The sequence below is a fragment of the Accipiter gentilis genome, chromosome Z (assembly GCF_929443795.1).
Source record: "Accipiter gentilis chromosome Z, bAccGen1.1, whole genome shotgun sequence".
Lineage (NCBI taxonomy): Eukaryota > Metazoa > Chordata > Aves > Accipitriformes > Accipitridae > Astur > Astur gentilis.
This window is the reverse complement of record NC_064919.1, coordinates 53,434,997-53,462,343: the sequence shown is the minus strand read 5'-3', so window position 1 is coordinate 53,462,343 and position 27,347 is coordinate 53,434,997. Positions and strand designations below refer to the sequence as shown.

The 27,347-nt window shown below is 44.0% G+C and overlaps 1 protein-coding gene, 1 long non-coding RNA gene and 1 other non-coding gene across 8 annotated transcripts in view; 2 read left to right on the top strand and 1 right to left on the bottom strand.

Moving 5' to 3' along the window:
- Positions 1-27,347, bottom strand: part of NFIB (nuclear factor I B) — a 281,489-nt gene that overhangs the window by 195,860 nt on the left and 58,282 nt on the right. The gene's annotated exons all lie outside the window — the stretch shown is intronic.
- On the top strand, positions 595-3,909 carry LOC126035796 (uncharacterized). Its single transcript, XR_007505034.1, has 3 exons — positions 595-845; positions 1,665-1,830; positions 3,178-3,909. It is a non-coding gene; the product is annotated as an uncharacterized LOC126035796 (long non-coding RNA).
- Positions 26,343-26,414, top strand: TRNAH-GUG (transfer RNA histidin (anticodon GUG)). The gene has a single exon. It is a non-coding gene; the product is annotated as a tRNA-His (tRNA).

The window sequence follows — 27,347 nt, the reverse complement described above, 5'->3', positions numbered from 1 at the left end:
CATTTCCTCTCTGAACAGCCCCGTGTTACTTTTACGGCGGACCGCAGCCCCGCTTACGAGTGTCCCGAAGGAGATACTCTTTCGTGGACAGTGACACAGAAGAGGCAGGGGCGCCGCTACCCCCCCCCCCCCCCCCCCCCCCTTTTGAAGAGCCGACTGCTGCTTTTTCTCTCCCTGAAGAAGAAAAGCCGACGGACACACACAAACCACGGACAGAAAGGATATGGAAACGTTCAGCCTCTTAGGTTTCACCAGCTGAAAAAAAAAAAAACAACCAACCAAAAAAAACCTAAACCAAACCAAAAAGCCCACCCTCCACTAGCGGCTTCAGCCGCGTTAGGAAAGTTTCCACTCGCAATAGCAGCTGTAAAGATGGCTGATTTTTTGCTAAAATTCACGTATTTAAGCCTGAAATGATGAGTGCGCCGAACCTTCTCCCGCTGCCACCCTACCGCCGAAAACAGCCCACCCAAACAACAGCAAAGGGGCTCGGTCCGCCGCCACGAAACCCGAGCAGAGCCGGAGCATCGGCAGCAGCGGAGCGGTCCTTAGCTTTTGTCTCCGTACGCTGCCTTCTTTCTTTCTCTCCTTCCAAACTTTCGGGCTCTCGCTCTGAGCTGTATTTATAGACCTGGAGCGCCCGGCTGTATTTTTCCTTGTGCCTCCTTTGGCTTGGGCTTAAGTCACTGGCAGGGAAAATAAAAAGGAGGCAGGCAGGCGGGCAGACAAACAGGAGGACAGAAGGGGAAGAGAGCTGGAGGTCCCGCAGCCGGGACCCGGAGGGAGGCAGGGGCAGGCGGCCGGAGGTGCGCGACCCCCCTCTGCTCTGGGTGGACGAGAGAGAGGTAACGGGGGAAGGTCCGGCCCCGGCTCGCTGGGTGGGGAGAGGAAAGCCTCTTGCCTCCGGGGAAGGGGGAGGTCGGGACGGCCGCCCCATCCCGGGGGGGAGTGTGGGGGGCTCGGAGGGGCCGAGCGGGGGAGAGCTTGTGTTTGTGTCTGGGGCGGGGACGACGCGGTGTTTGCGAGAACCTGTGCTGCCGGACCAGGTGAAAACAAAGTGCGTACGAGGGGGGCACGGGCTGCCGCCCGCCCCAGCCGGGCAGGCTGGAAAGCCGGAGTGGCGACCCGCCCGGCGGCGGCGGGCGGCAGTGGGCAGCCGGCAGCCGGGGGGGCTGAGCCCGAGGCAGGACTCGGCGAAGAACCCCGGGGGCCGGCCGGGGAGGGGCCCGGGGGCGGCGGGACGGCGGCGCTGAGCGGGAATACTGGCGGGCTGCCGCGGCAGCCGCGGCGCCCGGGGCCGCCGGGGGAGGCCGGCAGCGAGCCCCGGGGCAGCGGGGCTCTCCGCGGCGGTGGGAGGCTGTGCGGCGTTGCCGGGGAAGAGCAGCGCTCAGCTGGGCTGCCGGGGGTTATTTTTTCCTGCGACGTCTCTGTTGTGCGTTAAACAATCCAACCCGAAAACAAACCCCACGCGGCTCGCGAGAATCGGGAAGTCACAGCGATGGGGAAACGCGTTTGTGGGAAGAGGGGAGAGCCTTCCCTGCCTGCAGAAAAAAGTGGCTGGGGGATTAAAAACGTGGGTGTTCGCGGTTTTGCTGCTGTTGTTTTGCTTTCTGTTTTTATTTTCCCCTACGGTCTGCAAGTAAAGCAGCTCTCTTTTCCTGCAGCGTGGATGGTGAAAGTCTCGGTTTAACCAAGTATCGCAGTAACGCGGATGGGGGTAATTGTCGTGTCGTTAAGCACTTCCTTATTGACGCGCACCACATTTAGCCCCTGGTCTCCGAAATGGATGTCAAAGCAGTTTCTGACATCTCTAGAGAGCCTGTCCTGCAGGTAAGCAAAAAACGTGAAGCTGTGGAAGGAGCTTGCTTTTGGGCTGAATATGAGACTTTCAGGTTTGGCTTCGAGCGGCAGAACGGCTGGAGCAGCAGGATTACACTTGGCTCTGCAGTTTGGCATTATTATGACCTTGTTCAAAAGCATTCTGATGTGCCATGAGGAAGGTATAAAATTAGATTAAAGCTCCCAACAACCCATCAAATCCCGTTCAGAGCCCTGGCTCTGGACTCGGGCTTGTTCAAATCACTGACACTTCAGAACAAAACCCTTTCACCCTTCAACTCTCCGGGCAGGTTTTTCTGTTTGATTACATTAATAAATTAATTTCTATTTCCTACTGGCCCTTCCAAGTGGGCAAATCAACCCCCTTCCAACACGGGTGGGGGCTGTTATTTTTAGCTCGTTCGCTGGAACAAAATGTTCCAACACTCCCTGCTTTGAATCTTATTGCGGTTTGACTACTCTTTGATATTTAAGACCGTCGGTTTTCCTTGTCAAACTACCTGTTGTAGGAAACAGCTCCCTTAGCTTGGCAAATCACTCTCAACAAAGTAGACAGGAGCATTTGCCTAAGTAAAGAAACGTTTCTAAAATGTTGCAGGGAAATACCCGAAATATTAAACTGACAGACCTACTGAAGTACTACCCTTATAATGACCCTAACGGTGTGCCCAGCTATCAAAATAAGTAAGAACTGATCAAAATATTGCCATGCCTTCTCCTCCCCTCGATAAATACATTTTGTCGGCACTTGCTTAACAGTTTTGGGGAGTTCCATATGCACTTCATAAACAGCACTAAAAAATGCGGCTCCGATGCAAAGATCATTTAAATAGCCCCGCTCCCCCTACCCAGCTGTAGTTCTGCAGCTACTGTTTCGGTAACAGAGCACTTTGAAGTGGGTTTAAATACCGCCCGTCGTCCCCCCCGCATTGTCGGAGAGCTTCCAGCTGACACCAGTGCTGTGTCCATTTTAAAAACGTGTCTCTGTGTGCTTACTTAGCTACACGCGGTCCAACATAAATGCAAATAGCCCTATGAAGGGACACGAGAAAGTAGGTAGGAAGGGAAAGGGAGAAATCCACTTCTGTCAAGTGATGCCTCCTGAAGAGTGAATTACACTAATTCAGACTTTAAAAACTAGCACCTTTGACATTATAATGCCATACGCTTTTGTATGTATGCATAGGTACAGTCTGAGGTGTAGAAATGCTATCAAGAGTTTTAAACTTCGTGGCTGTAAATTTGGAAAGTTCTCACGCCACTTGCGCCTGCACACCCGCACACATTAGCAAAAGCACTGAATTAAGCGCCTGATCACGACGATCTTCTTCTTCGCAGGGTTTCCTGTTACCGCCAAGAGTATCCTCATGTACGGTGCCCTCCGTGGCCAGGGGCCAGCGACGGAACGTAGTCAAATGAATAAGTGCAAGCTGGTCTTCTTTGCACAGAGACGTCGAGATGCGTGTAAGGGGAGCGTCTAGAAAAGATGAAAATCCGAATTTTCCAGCTCCAAATCATTACATTCTCAGCAACAGAACACGATCATTACGCACGAGAGAGGGGCAAAATCCTACTCGTATACTGATTATTGTTGTGACAAGGAGCAGTAACGGCTTTTGTTATAAAAACACTGTTTGTTATGAAGAAACTGAGTGAGCAGCCACCCAGATAAACATTCCGTGCGTCTAACAAGCCTACTGTCTTCGTGATGTTTTGTGTGCTGCTAACCCCGTCTTTTTCAACCGTTGTCTCTCCCCCCCCACCCCCCTCTTTTTTTTTGGCTTGTAATTATGTCATTGTTTCCCACTTACCCTAATTTCAGCACTAGCCCTCCGAAGTTGCAAAGAGAAATAAAAGAAGGGCTGGGGGTGGGTTTTTTTGGTTGTTTGTTTTTTTTGTTTGTTTTTCCTGTACGTGCGCATCGATCAATTCAGTACCTATTCCTACCGGCCAGTAATCTTTCCGTATGTTCCCACCGAGCCCACTCGAACATGAGTCTCCAAATTCCTCTGTATTCGCAGCGCGTCTTCGTTGCTTCTTCCCGATTCTTGAAGAATAATAACAACAAACCCTCCCTGACAGGTGGGGAAAACTTACAAAGCCGGCGTCCCATACTGACACTGCTCCTCAAGTCGGGCGCTTCCTCTTCGTGTCGCCAGCTCCACCCGCGCAGAAGCGCTGGCGTGGACGGCGGGCTGCCGCCCGCAGCAGCGCGGGGGTCCCCAAAAAGGCGGCCGGCGGGGCACGCCTCGCAAACGCGTCCCCAGCCCCGCGCGGCAGGACAGCCCCCCGCCCCGCAGGGCCAAACACAAAGCGGGGAGCCCACGAACACGACGCGAGGCACAGTTTGGGGGTGCGGGGGGGGGACACACGGACGCGCCTCTTTTGTTCGCCGCGGGCGCGCGGGGGAAGCTCCATTTCCACTCTGTTGCCGGATTACCGGGGCGGAGGCGGCCGGGTTGTGTCCCGTACCCGTCCCCGTCCCGTCCCCGTCCCGTCCCCCCGTACACCTTTCCGCGCAGCCACGGCCCCCGCTGACAGACCTCCCGAGCACCCCCCGCCGACTTCGGCCGGCGGGACTTCCGCGGCTACGACGGCCGGCCTGCCCCGCTGCCCCTGCACCTGCCCGGGCCATGCCCTTCGCCTCCCGCCCGCCGCTCTCCCCGGCACCGCGGGCAGCGCAGCGCGCCCCGGCCCGGCCCTCCGCACCGGCGGCTCTCGGCAGGGCAGCGGCGCAGCCTTCCCTGCCCCTTCACCCACCGTTTCCCGGCTTTTACTCATTTATTCTTAAACGCAGACGGATTTAAAAACTCCGCTGACGAAGCCGGTGGAAGAGCGGCGGCGGTTTTCCAGCCATGCCTCCGCCGGTGGCGGGCGGGGGGTCCGCACGGCACCCCTCCTCGCCCCCAGCCCAAACCCCGGCTGCCGCCTTCCTCCGCCCCGCGCTCCGCGGTGGCCACCGGCCCGGCCTCGGCCGGCATTGTTTTTCGAGGCTTTCATCCCGACCTCGGCCAGAGCCTCTCCCCGCCGCCGGGCCGAGGAGGGCAGCGCTCCCGCCCTTGCGGGCAGGCCGCGGCTTCCCCGGGGCCACCGGCGGCACCGCCGGCCGCCCGCTCCGGAGTGGGGCTCGGCTGCTGGCCGTGGGCCTCGGCCCCGAGCCGGGCGGTGGGGCTGCCCTCGCCGCCGCGGGGCTCGGCCTCCGGGGTGTGGGGCCCGCCCCGCCTGTCTGCCCTCGTCGGTTGCGGCTCTGGCTCCGGCCTGCCGGGCGTGGGGCCCAGCTTGCCGCCGTCGCCCGCCCCGGCCACGGCACCTCCCCAGGGGAGCGCTGTGGCGGCTGCCGGGGTGAGGAGGGCCCTCCTTCTCCGTCGCTGGGGGACCAGGGCGCCCGCCTGCACCTCCAGCCTGCTCCGCGGGTGGGTCCGTGGTGACCACCAGCTGGCCACGCTCCCACTGTCAGCGTCTCCCTGTGCCGTCCCTCAGATGCCGACGCCGGCCCGAGACGCCCACCCTCTGCCCAAGAGCTTCTGCCGGGCACATCCACCTTCTCGTCACAGTACACGAGGGCGCTGCCGACATGGCTTCGCTTACGCGCACGCAAACCCGTTGGAGGTGAAGGGCCTGCTGGCCTCACGTTACGGCAGGGACGCAAAGGTAAAAGATACCGGCGAAGTTTACGTGCCCTGCCTGAAATAATTGAAGTCTCGTTCTACTTCGGGTCTCCTAAGTACTGCACAGTAATGCTTACGGACACAAGGCTGTATTAAGGCTCCAGGATTTGCCTCAGTTCGTAATTTACTGAGGTGTGGTGAGCGCTTAAAAGCGTTCACTGGTATCGCTGCGTCCTTCTCCTTCATTAAGCGAACTGCAAAGTAACATTCTGTGGAATCATCCTGGCAGGTTTACCAGCAAGCTTGATGCCTGAAGAGATGCTTACAGTCAGATTTCCCACAGAGCTGTCAGTTTCTCTCAGCCTAAGCTTGCGCCACGTGCTCCAGAACACCATCTCGTCATGAAGCAGTATCGTCGTTTGCTGAGGACTTTTTACTCCCCCGCCCTCGACTTCTTAACCAGCCCACATCTAACATCAGTTGGCTGTTTGTAAGTCATCACTGGTACTGTCTACCTCAGCCGTGCAACCAAATCTTCAGAGGCAGCCAGGCTGCCAGTGTCATCCCATTTGATGAAATAGAGAAGCTAGCACCAGGATGCCGTCACCTCCATGAGAGGCAGAGCGTGCCATTCCTGATCTCCACTTTGCTTCAGGCAGATGAGGTTGGCAGAGCTGTGCAACCCACCAAAATAGAGAGCATCAGCCCCTACCATCGTCACAAAATGAAATACAGTCCTCTGTTTACTACAGAATAGCCAAAATTTAGACTGAAGTCTGAACAAAGTCTTTGTTTGATGTATGTATGAGCAAAGAATAAGAAACTTCTTCTTATTCTTGAAGAATTCTTCTTCAAGAATAAGACAAAAAGACACCCAATAAGGAAGGATGAAGCACCTAGATTTGTTCTGTCTTGAAAGGAAGGTTGAGGAGAGTCAAGCACAGTTTTAATGGTGATGGGGAGTGGAGAGGGAGATGACATTTTTTCCTTGCCATTTGGGTACGTCCATCCCTAACATCTCCAGACAGAGTAGCTGTCTGGGAATCTGTCCTGCACCTCTGGAAACTGAGGCACAAATGACATGTTTGGAAATGACGGGTGGGTCAAAGGTGGCTCTTAGGATGCCTGCTGGTAGAGAAGCCAAATTAGATTTTTGTGTAGTTTATCAGAGCTGGAGGCTACCCCGTGTTACAGTAGTCCTTCTAGTGCCACTTATGGCCACAGTGTGCCTGCCTTACATTTTCCATATTAATTTCCTTCCCCTCGTGACCCACGCATGAGTAATGGTGCCTCCAGTCCACTGATGACTGTTGAATACCTAAGAAGCAATATCAAGTGTGAATGAAGATCTCCCCCAGAGACTCCAGCAAGCCCAGTTACTACATAGGCTGTCACCTCTTCAGAAGGACAAATTCCTCAGAGCAGAGCGTGGCAGCAGGAAGGGCCATGAGAGGAGGAAGGTTTTGAAAGGGTTACTCAAGTCCTAGTCCTATGCACAAGGCTCCACCCAGTCTGGTAATGGGGGGGATGTTCAGCACATATTTCTGGGCTTAACTCACAGTATCTTAACATTACCCCTGGGATGAAATATACCCTCTTTTATGAGCTCAGGAGTGGTAAAATAAGAACTTTGGTGAAGTATGCAGAGGTCATCCTAATTCATGAAAATGAAACGGGTTCCCTCCAAGAATGATTTACTGTGTTTTGTTACCGTATTTTTGGACTGACATTATTTTCTATACTTAATCTTTTATGGGGCTTTTATGATTTTGTTTAATGGGAGTTCATTTATAGGGAACGTTCTCCTGCTCCCTTCCCCGGTCAAGGCCCTAATATGCAAAGTCAAGTTTCGTTTTTATTTTTTTGCTTTGCGATTCACCTCTCAAAAAGCTTTTAGATTCTGGAGGGAAAGAACCTCTCCTACAGTGGTACCCCAGGGACCAAAGGAAAGGAAAACAGCCACATAGCTTGCTTTTATGTTTAGGGGACTCCTTGTGAAGCCTCTTTAGAGAAAATCACATGGCAACCCTGAAGAGCATACTGACACTGTATCCTCATCTGGTTTGGGGGTTCTCGATTTCATTTCTTTAGACCCTTTCCACATGCACACCCAAGGAAACTGACTTAAAAGTAAAACGATGTGATGGTGTAGCCTTCAAGACTGTTTATCTTTGAACAGTGAATCAGCTTCACTACCTCATTCTGCACCCGCAGCAGAACAGACCATGAGGCTACCTATATTCTTTCTCAAGTGGCCTGATCTGCTGCTGCTAATCAAATAAGTGAATCCCTCATGCCTGAAAGGGAGAGATGCAGAATTCATGGGGGACTCAGGGTGATAAGCTCCACCACGCCTTCATAAAAATTACACTGGTTGTATGATTGGCTTGTAAGTAAACTTTAAGAGCAAGGAGCCACAGCAAGTTCTATTGATGGTGAGCTGAATCTGCACTTGCCAGAGGCTTTCTTGCTGACCCCCAGAACAAAGAAGGTACCTTTGTTATTAAAAAATTCCCTGTATCATTCCTGAAAAGGCAGCCAGAATTAGGAGGTAACTGGTCCTTTATTCCTCAGGCAAGCTCTGCTGAACAGCTGATACTGAGCAGGAGGGGATCATTCTAACATCTGTCTTTGTAGCAGAGTTGGAAGCTTCTGAGATGATTCCCCATAACTGCAGTTATAAAGAAAAATGAACAGGCTGATTTTAGGGCAAGCACGATTTTAAAAATGTTTTAATTATTTGACTGTGCAAGATTTTTCACTAAAACCCAGAGCCTATACTGTCAGGCATTTCTTTGTCATTTCATCCCATCTGTTAGGTATGTAAGTACTAAGAGTGCTACTCTTTTTTTAGTAAAAAGGTATAAAAATTGATGCACTGCCCTTCTTTTCATTAAGGGAAGGAAGTAGGCAATGAATATAGACCAACGATATATTCGTGGCAGTTTGCTGTCGTTTCTTACAATTCCATAAGTGTACATAAAATGGAAAGTAGGGGCCAATAAAAGCAATTTTCTGAGTCCTATTAGCTGCCAAGTGGAATCACAATGTATGGTTAGCTGGGAATCTGCAAGATTTCACACCTAATTCTACTGGACTTAAATTTTAATTTGCCATCAGAACAAAACCTCTAATTGCGAGCAGAAGCAGCTTATTACATCTTTTATGTGACTCTGACTCACACATTGACCAAACTGTAAGGAAAGAATTTTCCCTTGCATACAGATGATGATCCTGCTTGGATGTTCTGTACCTAAGAATTCTTGACGATTTACTAATAAGAAACAGAGAATGAGAGGAAATTATCTTCATCTGTTTCTCTCACTCATAAAGACCAAAATAGACAAAGTGTTATAGAGCAATTGCATACCCTTGCACCTTCTTCAGTTAACTGCTCTTGCACAGTGCTCAACAAGCAAGCTGTTAAAGAAATATGTGGGGAGAGGAACTTTTGTATCTCAGGTGTCAGTGAAAGTCTTCTAGTAAATAGGAGGCGGGCAGGGGGGGACGGGACGGGACGACGACACATAGAAAAACAGTAGAATTAGAAGAGTAAAGGGAAAAAAAGAGGAAAAGGGGGCCTACTGAGACTTCTCTCTCCACTCATGATCAAAGCCCACCACTGCCATTAGGCAATCAATCTCCAGTTGCATACATAAAACTCTGGCAGTGTATAGTCTCTGCTGCTTTCAACGGAGGTTTTAGACATCTGAAACTGGGCACTCTCCCAAAATTTAGATCCAGTTGCACTGTACATTCCAGAAAAGACAGCACCAAATCAGAGGCCCTCTTTTACCCATGTTATTTTCAAGCTGCAGTGTATGAAAAGTTATGCTTCACACCCCACCCCCCCCACCCTCTCCACCTCCCTTTAACCTCTTGGGTTGACTATGTTTGTGTCCTCCAGCCTCATCAAATGGCACACACTGCTAGTAGGCAATTACTGCCTAAATGCATTGTTGTTTTAGAAGAGATTACTGAAAATGTGTGCCTGTGCTTCCTGACTAACTCCTTCCAGGATCATTCAATCACCTACAGGCTTCTTTATTTTGTAAATGGAAATCTACACTGGCGTAACATTTTGTAAATGTAATGCAACTTTTTTCGTAAGGTGAGTGACCCTGAATCTCCTGATTTGTCTTGCTTTTCAACTTTTAAACCTCCATGTTTTTTGTGCTGGGACATTCTCCTGCTCTTGATTCAAAACTGGTCCTAGCAGCCAGCCAAATTTTTAGCAGCTTCCTATTCTTGCTCGCTCCACAGTCAGAAGTTTTTCAGGCAGCTGCACTGGATTTCCGTGCAGGGAGATGAATTCAAAGGAATTCTGCATTCACAATCAAAGCACAGAGGGCAGCATATAATCTTAACCTATTTACCTCTACCTCTAGATGCTTCTCTCTTCCTCTGATTAAACACCTCTTTAGAGATAACTTAATCTCAGTGTATCTGAAGACTACAACGGCTGTCCTACATTTACTAGATTTTACAATTCCAGAACACTGAATTTTTTAATATTCTATCTTTCACTCCATTATCAGAAAAAAGTGCAGTAGCTATAGATATACAGGACATTTGCTGAACTCTTCCACATCCACGTAAATGCCCTGTGGAATGTGCATCCTCCTGTGAAGTTCTGCAGGAGGGATCCTTCTACATGAAAAAGTCAGAGACCAAACACCACTTAATAGGATACACATAGAAGTGTGGTGAGATCCAGAGCATGCCCATGAAATCATCTGTGTATTTATGATAAGAAGCTCACTCCCTCTTGAATAACCCCATGATTGCTTTTGTCAAACCCTTGGCAGCTTAAAAGGCATCTTGCTTTCCAGCGTCTGGGCCTTCTTCCTTTCTCTTTTCTTCTCTCTTCCCCGTACAAGGGCCCCCTCTCTTCACTCAGCTCCCACTCTCCCTCTCAAATGACATTCTTTCTGTACTTGTCTGCGCAACAGCACAAGGCCCAGGCTGTGCTTCTAAAAGCCAGGAATAATGCCCTAGTCTCTCTGAGTGATTGATGCACTATCCATGGAGAATACAGTGCCTTGGTCAGAGGGCTTCACAAAGCCATGCACGTTAAGATACCTGCTGATCTGCTTTTTACTTTCACTGTAATTTAAACAGAAGAATTTGGTGAATGTTCCTTGACTGTATGGTCTTCCTTGTTGACAAGCTGAAGCCCAAGATTTCAAGGCAGATCCAGACAAGGAATCACACACAGAGATGTTATGCAAAGGTCTGTATTTAATATTTAAAAGAATTAAAACTTGAAGAAAATACTTTGCTTGAACAGTTCTATGAGGCAAGTCTTTAGTTCAGGCAGTACTGCCTATTCTAACTGAACACACACAGCGCCTTACTTTGACTAGTATATCTAGAGAGCTCCAGGCAGCTGGCATTTCCTATCCTAAACCCTTGACCTCCTCTGCCAAGGCCAGACATTACACAAGTACTTTCAGTGTGTATCCAAAGACTAGAATACAGCGCAGGATGTGGATACTTGCCCATCTTGGTTGAGTGGAGACATACTGCTTCACCTTATGCTTGAGCCTGCACCTGAGGCATGCAGACGTCTGCTACAAGACAAGCTCTGAAGTGTTAACAGATTTCAGTTTTACTGTGATCTTAATAACCGAGAACAGTTCTATCCTCTAGTGTTACAGGGCACGTTCCTGTTTCCATCAAGTCAACAGCAGAATTCTCATTAACTTCAGCCTTAAATGGGAATATTCACTGAGCACCTATCAGAGGAAACAGATATGGTAAAAGTCGGAGAATTGTAAGTGCCTTCACTGAAAATCTTGATCCAAATGTCCTGAAATGCTGGCAGTTTAGATCTGAATCCAAGCTGGGCAGTTCAGAAAAAGCTTTATTGATAACCCTGTAAGAAATTAACCGCTGCTTTTCTCCAGTTATAATTTTGTGTAAGGAAAGCTTAACCCTTAGGCCATTGACATTTTTCCAAATAGACAGACAGACTGTCAGAGCACAGCTGGCTTTGAGTCAAAAACTATCCTGGGCAAGCTGGAATTTGGAAGAAAATAAGGTAATTGCTATATTAATTTATATAGATAATTAAACAATTTAGTTAATTTACAGTTTCTAATTATATGCTGCTATATGTTATTTTTCTGTTTCTTTAAGTTTCGTGAGTAAAATCAGAACTGAAATGACTCTGTAAAGCTCACAAAGGTTTGCCAAGTTTCAACTAAATGTTGCCATCTACTGTTAGAATAATAATAAAAAACCATAAATGGGTGAAACTAGCACTGTAATTGTGGAAGGACTCAGTGGATATTTGTGTCCTATTGTGCTGATGCACAAGGGAGTTTTCTTTGGATGCACAGGCAATAATATGTCCGTAAATCCTTTTGTATGTCAGAGGGAGAATAGAATTCATTGTTTGCAAGATCTCATTATGATTACTTTTCAGCTTCTAAAAATGTTTTAATAGTTTCCAGATACAGCATTTACGGTATTCAGTATGTAGAGAGAAAATAGGCTTCACTGAAAAGCTTGTTCTAAATGTTCCTCATCTATGGGTTTTTTTTGACTGAGCACATAGAAAAGTGATGGTAACATGCGTAGCAGATTTCTGTACATTTTACATCAAAATCAGGCAGGAACAGCTGGGTAAGGACACAAAGACCTATTGGTTACAGACCGCTTCTGTTCTGACCTGACAATAGGAAAACTACTGTCAGTCTTTTACTTTATGTACAGCAGAAACAGAATTTAAAAGGGGTTAAAAATCTCAAAGAGAAGACTATCCCTGAAGCTCCAAAAATGAAGGCAATGTGCATGTTCCCATGTATGACACTGGAGCAGGAGATGGATTTCAGGCAGTTATGGGATTTCTGGATTCCTGCTGAGTGTGCCTTAGCCGGCATACTACACTTATTTCTCCTTGTCCCATATTTGCTTGTTTAAAGGAACTCACTGAATTTTCTACATCAGATTTTGTTGGAAAAATATAGTAAAATATATTCACCTAACAAGGCCTACTATGTTTCAAACAGAACTTTCCATAACTTTGAAAAATCATCTGCTCGTGTGTTGTTTCATTACATTCTCAAACAAACATCCTCAGCTGCCTATCACAGGCACGAGTTGTGAAAAGATCAGAGGCTATCCATACTACCTAGAAAAGAAGAAATCTGAATGCAGAAGCAAAAAAACATGCATAGTATTATGCAGTGCCACCTACAGCTGGAACGGTGAATTATAAATGACTTTTCAGTAGGCCTGTAGAGACTTTGTGTTGCTGCTGATGGAGCAGCATTGTAGAATGGCTCTTGCTCAGCTGCATAACATAGAACATAAAATGGAAGGAATCATGTTTATTATTTCATTATTTTAATGATTAATCATGTTTACTGTTTCAGAGTTTCTTTGAATTCTGTCAAATCATGTTTCTTTGAGGTACAGGAATACGAATTTTTATTACGTAAGTTCTGATGCAGCAGACAAGTGCAGTTGATGCAAGGTGCAATGTAGGATGGATTGGAAGACATTGAGTAGTAGCCCTGGACTCTGGAACAGTGTACTGAATAGTTTGTTTCACCTTTCTGTATTACCAGCATGAAAGGAAGAACGGGTCAGCCAAAAGCAGGGTCAGAAATAACATACAGGTCTCTTTGCTAAGAGTTATGCAATACAGGCCAAAGTTCTGAGAACTTACTGAGGTACAAAAAGGATGGAGTTAGGAAAGCCCAAACTTAGTGGGACTTGATATTATCAAGGGACATGAAGAGCGGCAATAAGGGCTTCTATGGAAAAAGCTGACACCCAGTGACTTCTTTGCTTTGATTTTTGCTGGCTGTGTTTGTCTTCAGGTCTCCTAGGTCCCTAAGCCTACTATCAAGGCCTTGGGGAATTAAGCGTTAGTCAGAGTAGAGGAGGATTGAGTTAAGGAGTACTTCAGCAGGACACACAAGTCCATGGGACCAGATTGAATGCATCTCAGGTTGTTGTGGGAGTTGGCTGATGTCCTTGTGAGACACTCTGGACCATCTTTAGAGTGTCATGGTGTTTCAGAGAGGTTTCTGATGACTTGAAAAAGGTAAATGATGCACAGCCTTGTTCAAAAAGGGCAAGAAGGTGGGTCTAGGGAATGGCAGGCTGGTCAGCCTCACCTCAGCCCATGATAAGATTATGAAGTGAGCCTCCTGGAAGCCATGTCCAGATGACTGAAGGAGACTAACGTGATTGGAAGCATGGATTTAGCAAGGACAAATCATACCTGACCAACTAGATTGCCTTCTATAACAGTCTATATAGACAAGAGGACAGCAGTGGATACTAGCCAGATAGTGACAGAGACAGGATAGATTGGTAGGTGGATAACTTTCTGGACTGCCAGGCTTATAAGGTAGTGATCAGCATTATGAAACCTGTTGTTGGATACCTGTGACATTGTGCAGGAATCAGTCTGGGGCTAGAAGTGTTGAAAGCAATCTTTTGCTTGCAAATTTTTTTATTATGAATCTTTTGCTTGTGAATAAAAAGCAAACTTTTCTAGCTTCCAGACTGTTAGGGAACTGAATCCAAGCATATGTGGAAATTTGTTACTTTCTTTGCTTCCCTAAAATGTTATTCCTTTGTTTGAGTCTGCTTTTTGGGTTATAATCATCAATCAACTGAGAGAAAGGCTGGTCATAGCATGCTAATGCTAGATCTGATAAAGGAAGCATCTCACTACACATGAGAAATGCCTACTTCCAACAGATTATCACTTCACCATCCTTTACTGCAGCTGTCGTAACCCCAGGCTGTTCTGGGAGGTGTCCTGCATTAACTTTAGTGCCTTTTCAGTGGTGGCAGTAAAAATTGCTTTAGAGTTACAAAAGCTAGCTCTGGGTTACCTAATCCTGGTGATAGGTTGCCTGGTGGACACCACAAAAACACTCCAATAGCAGATATGGTAATATTTTACTAGGACTTCCCACATCTAATGCTGTCAGTGAAAACATTTCCTAAAAAACACAGTGGAAGTATCTGGCTTCAGGATGTCTATCGTATTGCTGCTCTGATGCATTAAAAGGCATGTCCTGTTTGCAGATGAGCTGTGCTCTTTCTCTGCATAAGCAAACACATTGAGGGATAGTTTCCCCTTAACTCAGTAGAGGTACAGCATGAAGAAGGAAGCAGTGGCCAGTCCGGTCTCATCCATGCAGGAGAAGGCTCCGTGGGGATCTTATCAATGTATATAAATACCTGAAAGCAGGGTGTAAAGAAGATGCAGCCAGGCTCTTTCCAGTGGTGCCCAGTGACAGGGCCAGAGGCAATGGGCAAAAACTGAAACACAGCAGGTTCCCTCTGAGCATCAGAAAACACTGTTTCACTGTGAGAGTGACAGAGGACTGGCACAGGTTGCCCAGAGAGGTGGTGGCGTCTCCATCCTTGGAGATATTCAAAAGCCTTCTGGACACAGTCCTGGACAATCTGCTCTAGGTGTCCTTGCTTGAGCAGGATGCTTGGACCAGATGTCCTGGTTTTGGCTGGGACAGAGTTAATTTTCTTTCTAGTAGCTGGTATAGTGTTATGGTTTGGATTTAGTGTGAGAATAATGTTGATAACACACTGATGTTTTCAGTTGTTGGTGAGCAGTGTTTATACTAAGTCAAGGATTTTTCAGCTTCTCATGGCCAGACAGCAAGAATGCTGGAGGGGCACAAGAAGTTGGGGGGGGGACACAGCCAGGACAGCTGACCCAAACTGGCCAAAGGAGTATTCCATACCATGTGCTGTCATGTCCAGTATATAAACTGGGGGGAGATGGCTGCGGGAATGGGGATTGCTGCTCGGGAACTAACTGGGCATTGGTCAGCAGGTGGTGAGCAATTGCATTGTGCATCACTTGTCTTGTATATTCCAATTATTTTATTACTATTATTGTCATTTTATGATTATGATTATTATCATAATTATTTTCTTCCTTTCTGTCCTATTAAACTGTTTTTATCTCAACCCATGAGTTTTATCTTTTTCCTTACAGTTCTCTCCTCCATCCCACTGGGTCGGGGGAGAGCGAGCAAGGGGCTGCGTGGTGCTTAGTTGCTGGCTGGGGTTAAACCATGACACCAGATGACCTCCAGAGGTTCCTTCCAACCTCAGCCATTCTGTGATTCTGAGCAGCTTTTTCCCATAGGAAATTGTGGCATAGTCTACTAATCCCATCTTGTTTAAGAACAGCCCTTTCCTATGGTAGTTAGCAGCATATGTTAGAAGCATAAGGTAACATGCAGACCTAAATGTGTAGCTATGCTGAAGCACACAATCCTCCTATAACCATGTAACAAAGCAAAGAGTTCCCACAGTTATGTGGAAAGTTTTGTTCCTTCTTCACTTTCAGTTTTGTTCCTTCTTCAGCATATGCATATTATGGTTCAAAATTTAAGTCACATGAATAAAACCCCCAAAAGTCTAGGCATGTAACATCAGGTATTAGACTGGTACAAGAGGCAGGGAAGAGGAGTGAAATGCAGTGGGATTTATGAAAACCAGTTCCCAGAGGGTCTTAAATTAGATGTGCACAATAATACAATTTAATATGGAACATGCTTTTTGTCTGTTTTGGAGACAAACGGATCTGTTCAAGAGAGCTTTCTAGGCTTAATTGGTCACAGTTCCTGGTGAGGACAGAATGTTACAAACATCTGTGAAACTTTGCAACTTGGAGCAGAAACACATCACAAATCTTAGAAGCTCCTTGGATCACACACAGCAGTTAGCATACGCTGGGTCCAAGAAGAGCAATGATCAAAAGGCCAAACTGTATTTAGGTAGGGCACATTTTGTAGTTGATTTTTGTTTCATACCAAACTTTGAAAAATAGGGACTCTGTTGCAGATTTTATGAATTGTAGTGTTGTTGCATGTCATTATTTAATTCTGATTTTCATGATGTTTGGTGTTTTCCCTTAAGCAACTGTTGGAGACTGAGGATTATATAATAATTAATTATAACCATATAGTTATAATTAATAAACAATATACTGATAAAATTATGATGATATAATCTCAGTTTTCATTAAGAAAAGAGCACCCCAAAAAGTTGTTATCTGTTTGTTCTCCCCTTCTGCACAGCCCCTCCAAAAATGTGGTCTCTTGGTATCATAATGGTTTAGTGTCAAATCTCATGATTTTTAAACTGGTCTTATGCTTTTGAAAGAGAGGGCTGAACAATTTTTCTGCTGTTATGAGAAAGACAGATGTGAGGTATGGCAGGCAGTGAATGAAGCTCTTCAGGGCTGAAAGAAGCATAAACAGTTTCCTTTACTATTCAAGATCTTAGTTTCTTTTCACAGAAAGGGGTGGCTCTCTAATGACTGGTGAAAAACAGTAGTCTGAGGAAAATCTCTTTGTTCCTTTGGAGCCAGTAGTCTTCATCAGTGGTTCAACACTCTTTGTAGATGAAGCTTTGACTCCTTGTCCTTTAAGTGGTGCTTTAGCAACCAAGATCAGTAAGAAAATCCACTTTCCTAAAACGAATGGCAAAGCCGCACTCAATGGCCAGCCTTTCCACAGGACCTAGGCAGATCCATACTCTTTTCTGCAGATCCAGCAGAGGGAGCTTGTTTTACCCAGCAAAAATGCTCATTTAAATATTAAGTTGTTCAAGATTTTGGGGGAAAAAACATTGCCTAACCAGACATAGTAAGTAAAAATTACACGAAACAAGTTATTAGTTCTTAACAGATAAATAACTTGCAATGGTTTTCATGGAGTGTAACTAAGTATAAGCACATTTGTGTAATCTAGTATTACAAAAAGGCCCATGCTCTGTGTTTGACAGTAATAATGTCATTGTGCTACACTTCTAGTCAAAATCAGGATCAATTCTGTCATATGAGTCATCATAAAAATTTATGTCATGACAGGTGTGGCGGTTACCTCTTTTTGCTTCAATTTATTATTTGTAGAGGACAATAAAGTCTCAGAAAAACTAGGAAACTGTATTGGTTAATATTTTTGAAGGCTTTAAATACGTCCAACCAATTATCATTGTTGAGACTGCCATTAGGCATTTGAGTTGGAGCTGCATTTAGGGCAGTGTACATACTGGTGTTAAAATTACACACCTGTTGTGGATGACCTTTTTTCATGTGTTTCATCCATGATTTGTGAAGCATTTTTCTATCAGCCATGATTATTTTACTTTGTTGCCTGGATTTTACAGATATGAAAAATAAGGAGTTATAGTTAGATGTCTTGCTGAGCACTGGGAGAGAACAGAGAACAGAAATCAGATTTCTGGGTTCTCGGTGCTTTGCCCTCCTCACAAAATGCCACAGCAATGAATGCACTGTAGACTGAGGAAACTGACAGTGAACTGCAAAATAAGGGAAGATAATGCTGTGTTTGATAAACATTTCATGGTACTGGTCATTGCAGCAGAAGAGATTAATTGCCTCAGGGTTACTTTAACCTTTTCAGGTTATATTAATTTAGGACAGCTCATAATAATTTGTTTGGTAATTACTTGATTGCGTAAATATCGGGATCCTACAGCTGTAACTGCTACTAATGCAACCTAAAAGAAGTTTTTTAATTATGCTTAGGATTATATCTGATTTTGAAATGACACTGATGTATCACTTACATAATTTAATTAGCATCCAGATATCATAGACAATGTACTATCTCTTCTGAGAAACAAAACAACATTGGGAACATTAACAAATGAAATTCTCACAGAGCCTTTGAGATATATTTTACAGGTACAAACCCTAATTATATGTAGACTGAATGATATGCCCACTGTGGTCTGCTGCTGCAAACCTATGCCAAATTTTCCCAGTCCCTTTCATATGAGGTAAAGGGACTCAGGTGAGGTATCAACCGTGAGGTTCAAGCACAGCTGAGCTAGGTTAATATTATTGTTCCCTGTCACCATCCTCCAAAATCAGAAGTTTTTATACCTCACTCACAATCAGCCTCTCCCACCATGAAAGATGTTTAGGGAACATGTATCATCCCGACAGCCCCCTTAGAGGGTAAGCGCATGGCTGGTTATGCTGGTAGATGTGAACTGGTTATAACCTCTGGTGAATGTGGCAGGGATTAACAGATGGGAGGTCGCAGCAGTAAACCTCGTTCAATTACAAACAGAACAGTATGTGAAACTGCAATCACTTTACAGCCCCAAACCTTATAAAAGCTCTCCCCCCATCACGTGCTCAATATGATTCTGATGTACATCAAAAAGGGAAAGAAACTGAGGAACATGGTGAGGAAAGATTTGGTAAACAGTATTCCTGCTTACAGAGAAAACCATGTCACTTTTCTTTTGGCCCCAGTGTAAATACTTTTTGCCAAAAAGTACCTATTAATGGCAGATTATTAATGAAACCAAACAGATCATATCAGTGAATAATCTGAATCCTTCAAATATTAAAAATGTAGACATAACTGGTGAAATCACTATTAAATAATAATTCTCTGTTTACATAATTATTTAATAGCCATTGAATAGATTTTAATAGTATGACTCAATCTCTGGGGGCAGATGGTGTTAATCAATGCCCTTAATTCAGTTCTGAGGTTTAGATTATGATATTATCCAGCTCCTGGACTGATTTTTAACCTGGTAATCACTTAACATTTTGTTATTTCACAGATAACAAAGAAAAAATTGTTTAAGTTTTTTTAAAAGTAGGTATTTTCCAAAAATGTTTATTCAGCATAAGAAAATCTCTTTCAGGCCACTCGAATGCAGAGTGATGGGTCACAGATTAGATTTCTCAAGGAAGCCAGAAGTTTGACATTATTGTGCCTGTTTCTAATGAACTCCTGCCAGGTAAATCTTAATTACCATGCAAATCTAAGCCAGACAATTTTTATACTCTGCAATTTTGTAGTGTAACAAAACATCAAGAATATTGGATCTTAACCACTTCTAGCTGCATGTAGCATATTAAATAAGATAATAAGAGAGTTCTTTAACAATATATCTGTGGGGTTTGGGTGGGGTGTTTTGGTTTATTTGTTTTGCATTCAGTAGATACAATAAAAGACCTCATTATGGAGTGTAATGTCTTTCTAACTTTAGGACTGGAAACACTAGAAAGTTCTGCCACCTCCAGAGTTTAAAGGATCACTATTAACAGCAGCTCTCATTTTGTCATCCCCTGAGCAGCACTTTCTTAACCTCAAATAGAATATTCAAGAGGTAATTAGCACAACAAAATCTGGCTATAATAATCTGAACCCCCTTATTTTAACACTAATTAACTGATATTAGAATAAGTTTTAAAATCTACTGTTTTGTTACCAAGAATAGAAAATGCATTTATGTAGGGTTTATAACATAGGTTGTTGAGCTGGTGCTTAGGGAGCTCTCAGTGTAGCCAATATAAGGATCACAACTGAATTGACAAAAGCTACCCCCAGAGATATAAGATAGTACATAAAAAAAAGGAAAACAAAAATTACAGTATCTTTTCATTGCAATCCAATACTAGTATGTGTGTAGTCAACATCTGACAGTTGCCAACAGGACAATATCAACAGGGAAATGAATTTGATCTCTCATGGGCCCACTGGTACACTGCTGTTATCTCATTGACAGTAATAGTATTTTACTGGCCTAATGCATTAGCTGTGTTGTCAGCATTATACAGAATGAACTTATGATATCTATTTCTAATATACCACCCGCTATGCTTGTGAGGGTGTTTTCAGCAATAAAATATTTTAAAATCTGAAGGGAACATTGAAAACAGAAGAGGAGAAAACACTTTTTGATAGTCAAACAACAGAAAAAAGTAGTTCTGTATAGATGATGCACATGGACTTGAACATGGGATGTTCCAAGTAACAGCAGTTCTGGTGGTACGAACGTCACCTTTCTCTGAGAAACACATTGGTAACAGGGAGTGGCCATATCCCTAAAAAGGCTGAGAAGAAACTTGAAAGCACCTTTACAGAAGGTGAAGCACCATTTCAAGTTTTAGCAGAATTATACAAAGATTTGATCAATTTTCACAACAGTCCATATAACTGAACTGTTTATGGACCATCATATCTCTTATTAGTCTCTTGTTAATTCTGTTGTGACATGATTTTACACTGGAAATCAGGGCCTACAGGCAGCGGCTGAAAGACAAAAAGGAATCTGTGTGAGTTCCCTTATAAAAACATTTTTGTTCTATGTGTAGTATTGATAGCATTTTTCCTGCAACAGCAATGAGCACAGTCCGATAGCTGAAGATAAATGCTGAGCTGTAGCAGCAATATTTGTGAACAGTTACTCCAGCCATAGGTGCTGTGAGTTGGCGATGGTAGGCAAACACAGCTATCATAAGCCTTTATCATAAATATCCATCAAGGCTGCAAAGCAGACTCCCCAGCAGAGAGTGGTGCTGCTTCTGATCCATGCACCTCCAGTGTCTGCTAGGCATGGGATAGTAGCAATACATTGCTATAAGGATTATACTATGCTGCTAATGACTATTCATGTACTAGAGGAATTAGACAACTAGTCATTATGATGAAGATTTCAGGAAACTAACATCTTTTGAACTGAAGAAGCACAGGAGCTTGGGATGCACACAACAGAAAGGGGAAATTCATGGTTGTTGGTTGACACTAAAGGGGACAATGCTGCCTAGACTAAGGTGAAGATAACAAGCTGTTTGTTTGCAGAAGTGCAGCTGAAAGGTCATTTCATTCCTTCTTACATAATTCTGCGATAAGTTTTCATATTGGAACAACAAGTCAGAGAGATCTACTTATTTCCAACAACAAAAGCTAAACCTTGTTACAAAATGTTCTGGGTGTCATGTGTACCTTGTTTTGTGAAAGCTAAGTTTCTGTTCTTTTTATCAACAACCTGTTATTTAAAAAATTGGTTTTGAAATCCTTTTCTTAATTTGAAAGGTGCTTAAATATCATCCATGATAAGGTAGTGTTTGGTTATGTGATTGGAATGACCTAATGAGTATTCCATTATTACAGCTGCTCTGAATATTTTTGTCAGTCCTTTACACACAAGATAAAGCAGCCATTGCATAAGAGATGTGTGTGAACATTTCCTTTGTGTTTTTGTCTCACAGTTATCCTTTCCATAGAACAAGCTGTAAATCAAGTTAAATGTGGCTCCCATAAAATTTTTCCACCATTGCCTTAGTTATTTGATGGAAGAGGTTTTTTTCTGAAGAGATGCAGTACAGTACTGTCTGGACAGCCAAGCAATCTACATTTGCTTGACTCCTCTGCACTGTAACACCCCAAAGTCTGAGAATTTTGCAAGTGGGACTTTGCTGTTCATTTAAACAGATGGCCTTGACTGTAGCTATCCATGCATCTACATCAAATCTGAGTATCAAAGACAGGATTTCAAACCAGAAAACTCCAAACCATGGTCTGCTCTGGTCTGACATGCTCATTACAGAGGGATATATCATCTCTAAACTGCCTTGGACCTAGAGCAATTTTCAAAAATAAAAAAGTAAAACAAATACTAGTTGTGAACTAAGGCAAGTTTTGGCATATGTGTGCCAGGCAGACTGAAACACAGCTGGATGGGATAGGTGTTAGCTTTCAGTCGCTGTCACTGTCCTCCCCTGGTTTCTTCTCAGCATTATGTGAGGCAAGTTTCTGCACCAGAAGAATTCCAACTGAACAGAGTCATAGGATGCTTTATGGCTTTCCTCAGGCTCACATAAGGTTTAATTTGCCAGCCAGATTTACTTAAAGGAAGGTTTATTATCCAGTCTATTGTTTAGACATTATGATAATTCATGTCTAAGTAAAAACCATCCACTAGCTCTTACATTAAGCCAGTACTAACAAAAGATGAGAAATTCATTTAAAAAGTGATTTTAAATTGTGAGATGTCCATCATCAACCTCAGGTTTTGATAAAGGATTTTTTTTTTTAAACTCTCTTGAAAAAACACTTATACACTTCAAATATTTTTACTGTCTAATATTACATTTTAAATATATCCTAAGCATTCTGCAGACTGCATTGAATTCCCATATAATCTGTCCACACATAATAACTCAGACAACTAAAAAATAAGTATAATAAGAGTCTGAATTTCTATGTTTTACCCAGCTGCAAACATAGTACTGTGTTGCAAGTGTTTAGTTTAACCACAAGGACTTTTCAAGTTCATTTAATGGTACCATGTCATCAGGATGATTGCAATGGAACTTAGTTTATCAAACAATTTGCTTTGAAATGCACACACCTTAGGGCAGTTCACTTCTTTTTTTCAGAAAAGTGCACAGGGCTTAGCAGCTGAGTTAGATCTTCTGCATCCTTAACATAGCACAGGAAAAACCCTTTTACTCTGGGGCCGTTTTGCTAGATGTTACATCATCATTCAAGAGTGAAATAACCCATCACATGTATCCATGGGCTCCTTTATGTTGATATAGTTACGTGGGAACAGAAATTCAATCCAGTGAAAATTTAAGTCACAATACACAAGGAAAGAAAGGCAGTAACATAAGGGGAAGACAGGTGACAGGATTTTACTGGAAGCAATAGCATAACCTGAACTGTAGCAGTAACATTTCCTGCAATACCAAAAATTGTACTACAGATGGCCTCCCAGATGTCTTGGGGCAAAGGTCTGCTCTATCACTGTAAGTTAGGACGCTTCTACACTTGAGAGGTCTTGCTATTATTCCCAAATAGCCACACCTTGAACACAAAAAGGATGAAGTGTCTTCAGTTCAAACCCACCTGCCTCTGGGTTTTGTCTTGTTCTGGAACCCTGTTTTCCTTGATGTTGCCATTGTTTACTCTAATGTAAGGCAACCTTACGACCTGTGAACACAGCTAAGTTTCTTCTGCTTCTGCTACCCAACCACTGCTTCTTGGATAATTTTTAAATGGGGGAAATACTGGAAACACAGTGTGCCAGGATTATTTCAAGGAGACCTACTTGCATTCAGTGCCACTAGACCAAGATTCCCAATTTCCAAGTTAATCAAGATCTTACCTAAATTTTAGCAACCACAGTCAATTAAAAAACCATAACTAACATGCTATCAAATCAAAGAATCTGAAGAGGCTCGTGTTTTGTATTCAGACATGCTGACATGGTCTAATGTGACAAGTTTTTCCCTTGATGCCAACAGCAACTAGTCAGGTTTAACAGTTATGAATGCACAAGCTGAATCAAAGGCAGACGCATACTTACTATGTTGCAGACATGCTTTTGAGTTTAAAATGTTTTAAAGATCACTCTTTTTCTTGAACGACACACAATATTGTGCAATCAGTAGCTTTGCATTGGGCTCTCTGACAATAATCTGGTTTGGTTTCAACAAAAGAGAAATATGGAGAATAGAAGCAACAGGGAAAGATTACTGGGCTGCTAGTAGGCTTTAAATATGAAGCAGATGATAGGCATTTAATCAACGTGAGACCATGCACAAGTATTACAGATGTAAAAGTCTTTCATTTAGCATGTAGAATCTTACAAAGCAAGGCAAATAAAGCTGTACATATGTGTTTAGGTGCAGAAATGTGGCCTTGTGTACTATTAAAATAATTTAGACCTTTGGATCAAATCCAAAGCACTTCAAATAGTGGGACAAGATAAACTCCCAGAAATGGAAATAATTTGCAGCACAATTGTGGATATTCCTATTATTATGCCAGCACATACAACCAACCACATTGGGTAGAGTTATTAAAAAAAGGAAAGAAAAAAGAGCATAGTCTGAATAGACTGGCAAACTGACATCTTCTTATTTATTTGTGGTCAGTAGAAGAAAAATTAGCCAACTCCTTTTTTCATAATCACAGGGAGTTTGACTGAGACAATGTAATCTATATTCACGCACCTTGGCAAAAAAGAGAAGCTGGAAAATTCCAAGCAATCTTGCTAATCTATACGTTTAACCATTTAACCATTCATACCCATGACTTGGCACCTATAACTCCCAGCAAAAATATAATACATGCATGCACTGGGCAAGTTCCATGTTACAAAGCCTTTGTCAATTCTGAAAACATAGGAGAAGACACTTAAAATTGTCCTAAATATTTTTGTACCAACTAAGGTGCTCAGTCTCTAGCTATTGCTTCCTTCTCTGGCTCACACAGGCTTCGTGGATGTTGATAGGGAAGGTTGTCAAGCTTTCAGTTCCTATTTCTTGGCACTCATGGACTCCCTCTGCTCAACTGCCTGTGCTGCTACGCACAGCTATACATTATAGAAATGTTAAAAAATAAATAAATTTGCAAGCACTGACATTTTATTTTGGTTAACAGGTCTGGGTTGTTTTTTTTTTCCTTTTGCTTTCCTGAGAATCAGAATCAGCGAGGCTGACCAGCCCCTCTGGAAGTCTCTAGCTCCACTGTGGCTTGAACAGGGTCAGCTACAGCTGGTTGCCCAGGACTGTGTCAAGTTGGGTTTGAGTATCTCCAAGGATGGAGGCTCCTGGGCAACCTGGTGTGGTGTTCAACCACCCTTAGTAAGTTTTTCTTAGATTTATAAGGAAATTCCTTTATTTCAATTTGTGCCCATTGCCTTCTGTTCTGTCACTCTATACAACAGAAAGGAGCCTGGGTCCATCTTCTTTACCCTCTGATCAGGTATTTATGCACATTGATAAGATTCCTCCTAAGCCTGCTCTTCTTGAGCCTAAAAAGTCCCAGCTCTCTCACCCTCTCCAAGCTCCAAGGCCTCCATCATCTTAGTGGCTCTTCAGCAGACTCACTCCAGTATGCCCATGCCTCTCTTGTACTGGGGATCCCAGAACTGGACACACCACCCAGATGTGTCTCAGCAGTGCTGAGTACAGAGAAAGGATCACCTCCCTTGACCTGCTGCAGTACTCTGCCTGATGCAGCCAAGGAGGCTGCTGGCCTTCTTTGCCACAAGGGCACCTTGCTGGCTTATGGTCAACTTGGTGTCCACCAGAACTCCCAGGGCCTTCTCTGACAAGGTGCTTTCCCGTTGGTCAGCCCCCAGCACGTGCTGGTGCATGGAGCTGTTCTTCCCCAGGTGCAGGGTTTGGCTCTTCCACTTGTTGAGCTTTGTGGAATTTCTGTCAGCCCATTTCTCCAGCCTGACAAGACCAGACCCCTCTGAATGGCAGCACAGCCATCTGGTGTGCTTACCAATTCTTTCCACTTTTTAAACTAATTAACAAAATTGTGAAGATACTTTCTATTATCAATCTTTTCTTGTTATCACTGTCAGACACAGAGACTGTGAGACTAAATGGTGGATATGTAATAAAGACAATTACTAGAATAGCTCTACTATTAACACTTGTGTTTTGAAACATTAACTCTCAAGCCTCAACAGAAATCCTTCTTTGATGATTCAGTGCTGTCAAAATTTGATATTTTACTAGAAATCTTATCTTCTGCCTTGTCTGTTCAAAACCTGTCACAATGTGCCAGCCTGCTGTGATAGTCCAGTGGCTGGTACTATGTGCAGTGGCTATGGCAACCTTGGTTCAAATCTGACTTACAGCAGGAGGGAAACATGTGTTTTTATGCTTCCTTTTCAATAGCTTTTAAAATAATTTTGTGACTTTGAATGTCCTTTCACCAGATTTTCCTCCATCACTAGGCACAGCATTGAAGAAGATTCGCAGACCAAAATCATTGTATGTTTGAAGATAGACATTGGCCAAGCAGAAGGCAATGAAAGATTTCCACACCAGACTGCAATGGCCAAAAGGAGCAGGAATATTTTTCTGCCACCATAACATTCGTGCCTGTGTTCTGCATGTAATTCTCTGTTGGCAGCACCGGTTTTGGTTGGGGGTGCCAGGGCATGCCACAACAGTAGTGGTCACCCCGGGGAGGAGGCCAGCACGTGGAACATTATAGCTGGTCTGCGCTAGATGGCAATGCTTGCATGGCTCTGCTAGAGGGGACAGAAAATATGAGACACTGGACACGTCCTCTGTAGCTTGCCGTGATCGTATAGTGGTTAGTACTCTGCGTTGTGGCCGCAGCAACCTCGGTTCAAATCCGAGTCACGGCACAGGGGAGAGAGGACTGTTTTAATCCTTGCTTTTGGACTCTTGGTGCTGGAGGCACACCACCAGGGATGTGACACCCACCCCAGCCCTCACTCTGCAGTAACTGCTGAACAGGTCTCAGTGTCTGAAGCACAGAAAAAAACAGATGACAGGAAGCAGTAGCTGAAAAAAAAAAAAGTTTGTGTAGCTCATTGCTACATGATAAAGTGGTTGACACTCTTTGCACTGTTGGTTTTTTGCCTCCTTTTGTGTGATTTCAAGGAGTTTACACAGATGTTATTGTACTAAGGTTGGCTGGGACAACATTTTCCCTGACTTCACTCTGTCAGTTTTTTAACATCTCCTTTCTCTCTCCCAGTGAAGACTGATTTCTTTCTATGATCTGTCCCCAGGGATGACTCACCACAACAGAAAATTCCAGCAGAGTTTTTTCAGGAAAGAGCAGCAAAAGAGGCATGAAATTACATGCAATCAATTTCTTTATTGTGAGGCTTTTCAGTATCTCTTCCAAGAATGATGCACTTATGAGGCCAGTAATCAATGCAGCAAATGGGAAACATCATGTCTAGGTCTGAAATTTGATTAAAGAGAAGCAAGACACTGTTGGAAATGCAGTGCCATTTTTGTGGGTAGAGGATGATGTGACTGGGAGGATTCTGCCAAAAGGGGGAAAAATGGTCTGACATGATTCTCTATTTATCTAAGCACCATTCACTCATCCTGCCTATGCTGGCTGGTGAGTGTTGCTGTTTATTGGGGTGGGAGTGCAAAGGACCGGTGGTTTTCCAGTATGGGGATGGTAGGGTAAAGAAGTTAGGTGAAAGGCACAAGGAAAGAAATTGTCAAGAAACACTCCCAAGTGCCTACAGATAGTCACTTTTATATACTGATTGAACCATGCAGCAACACAGTTCTAACTTGTTATTAACACAAGA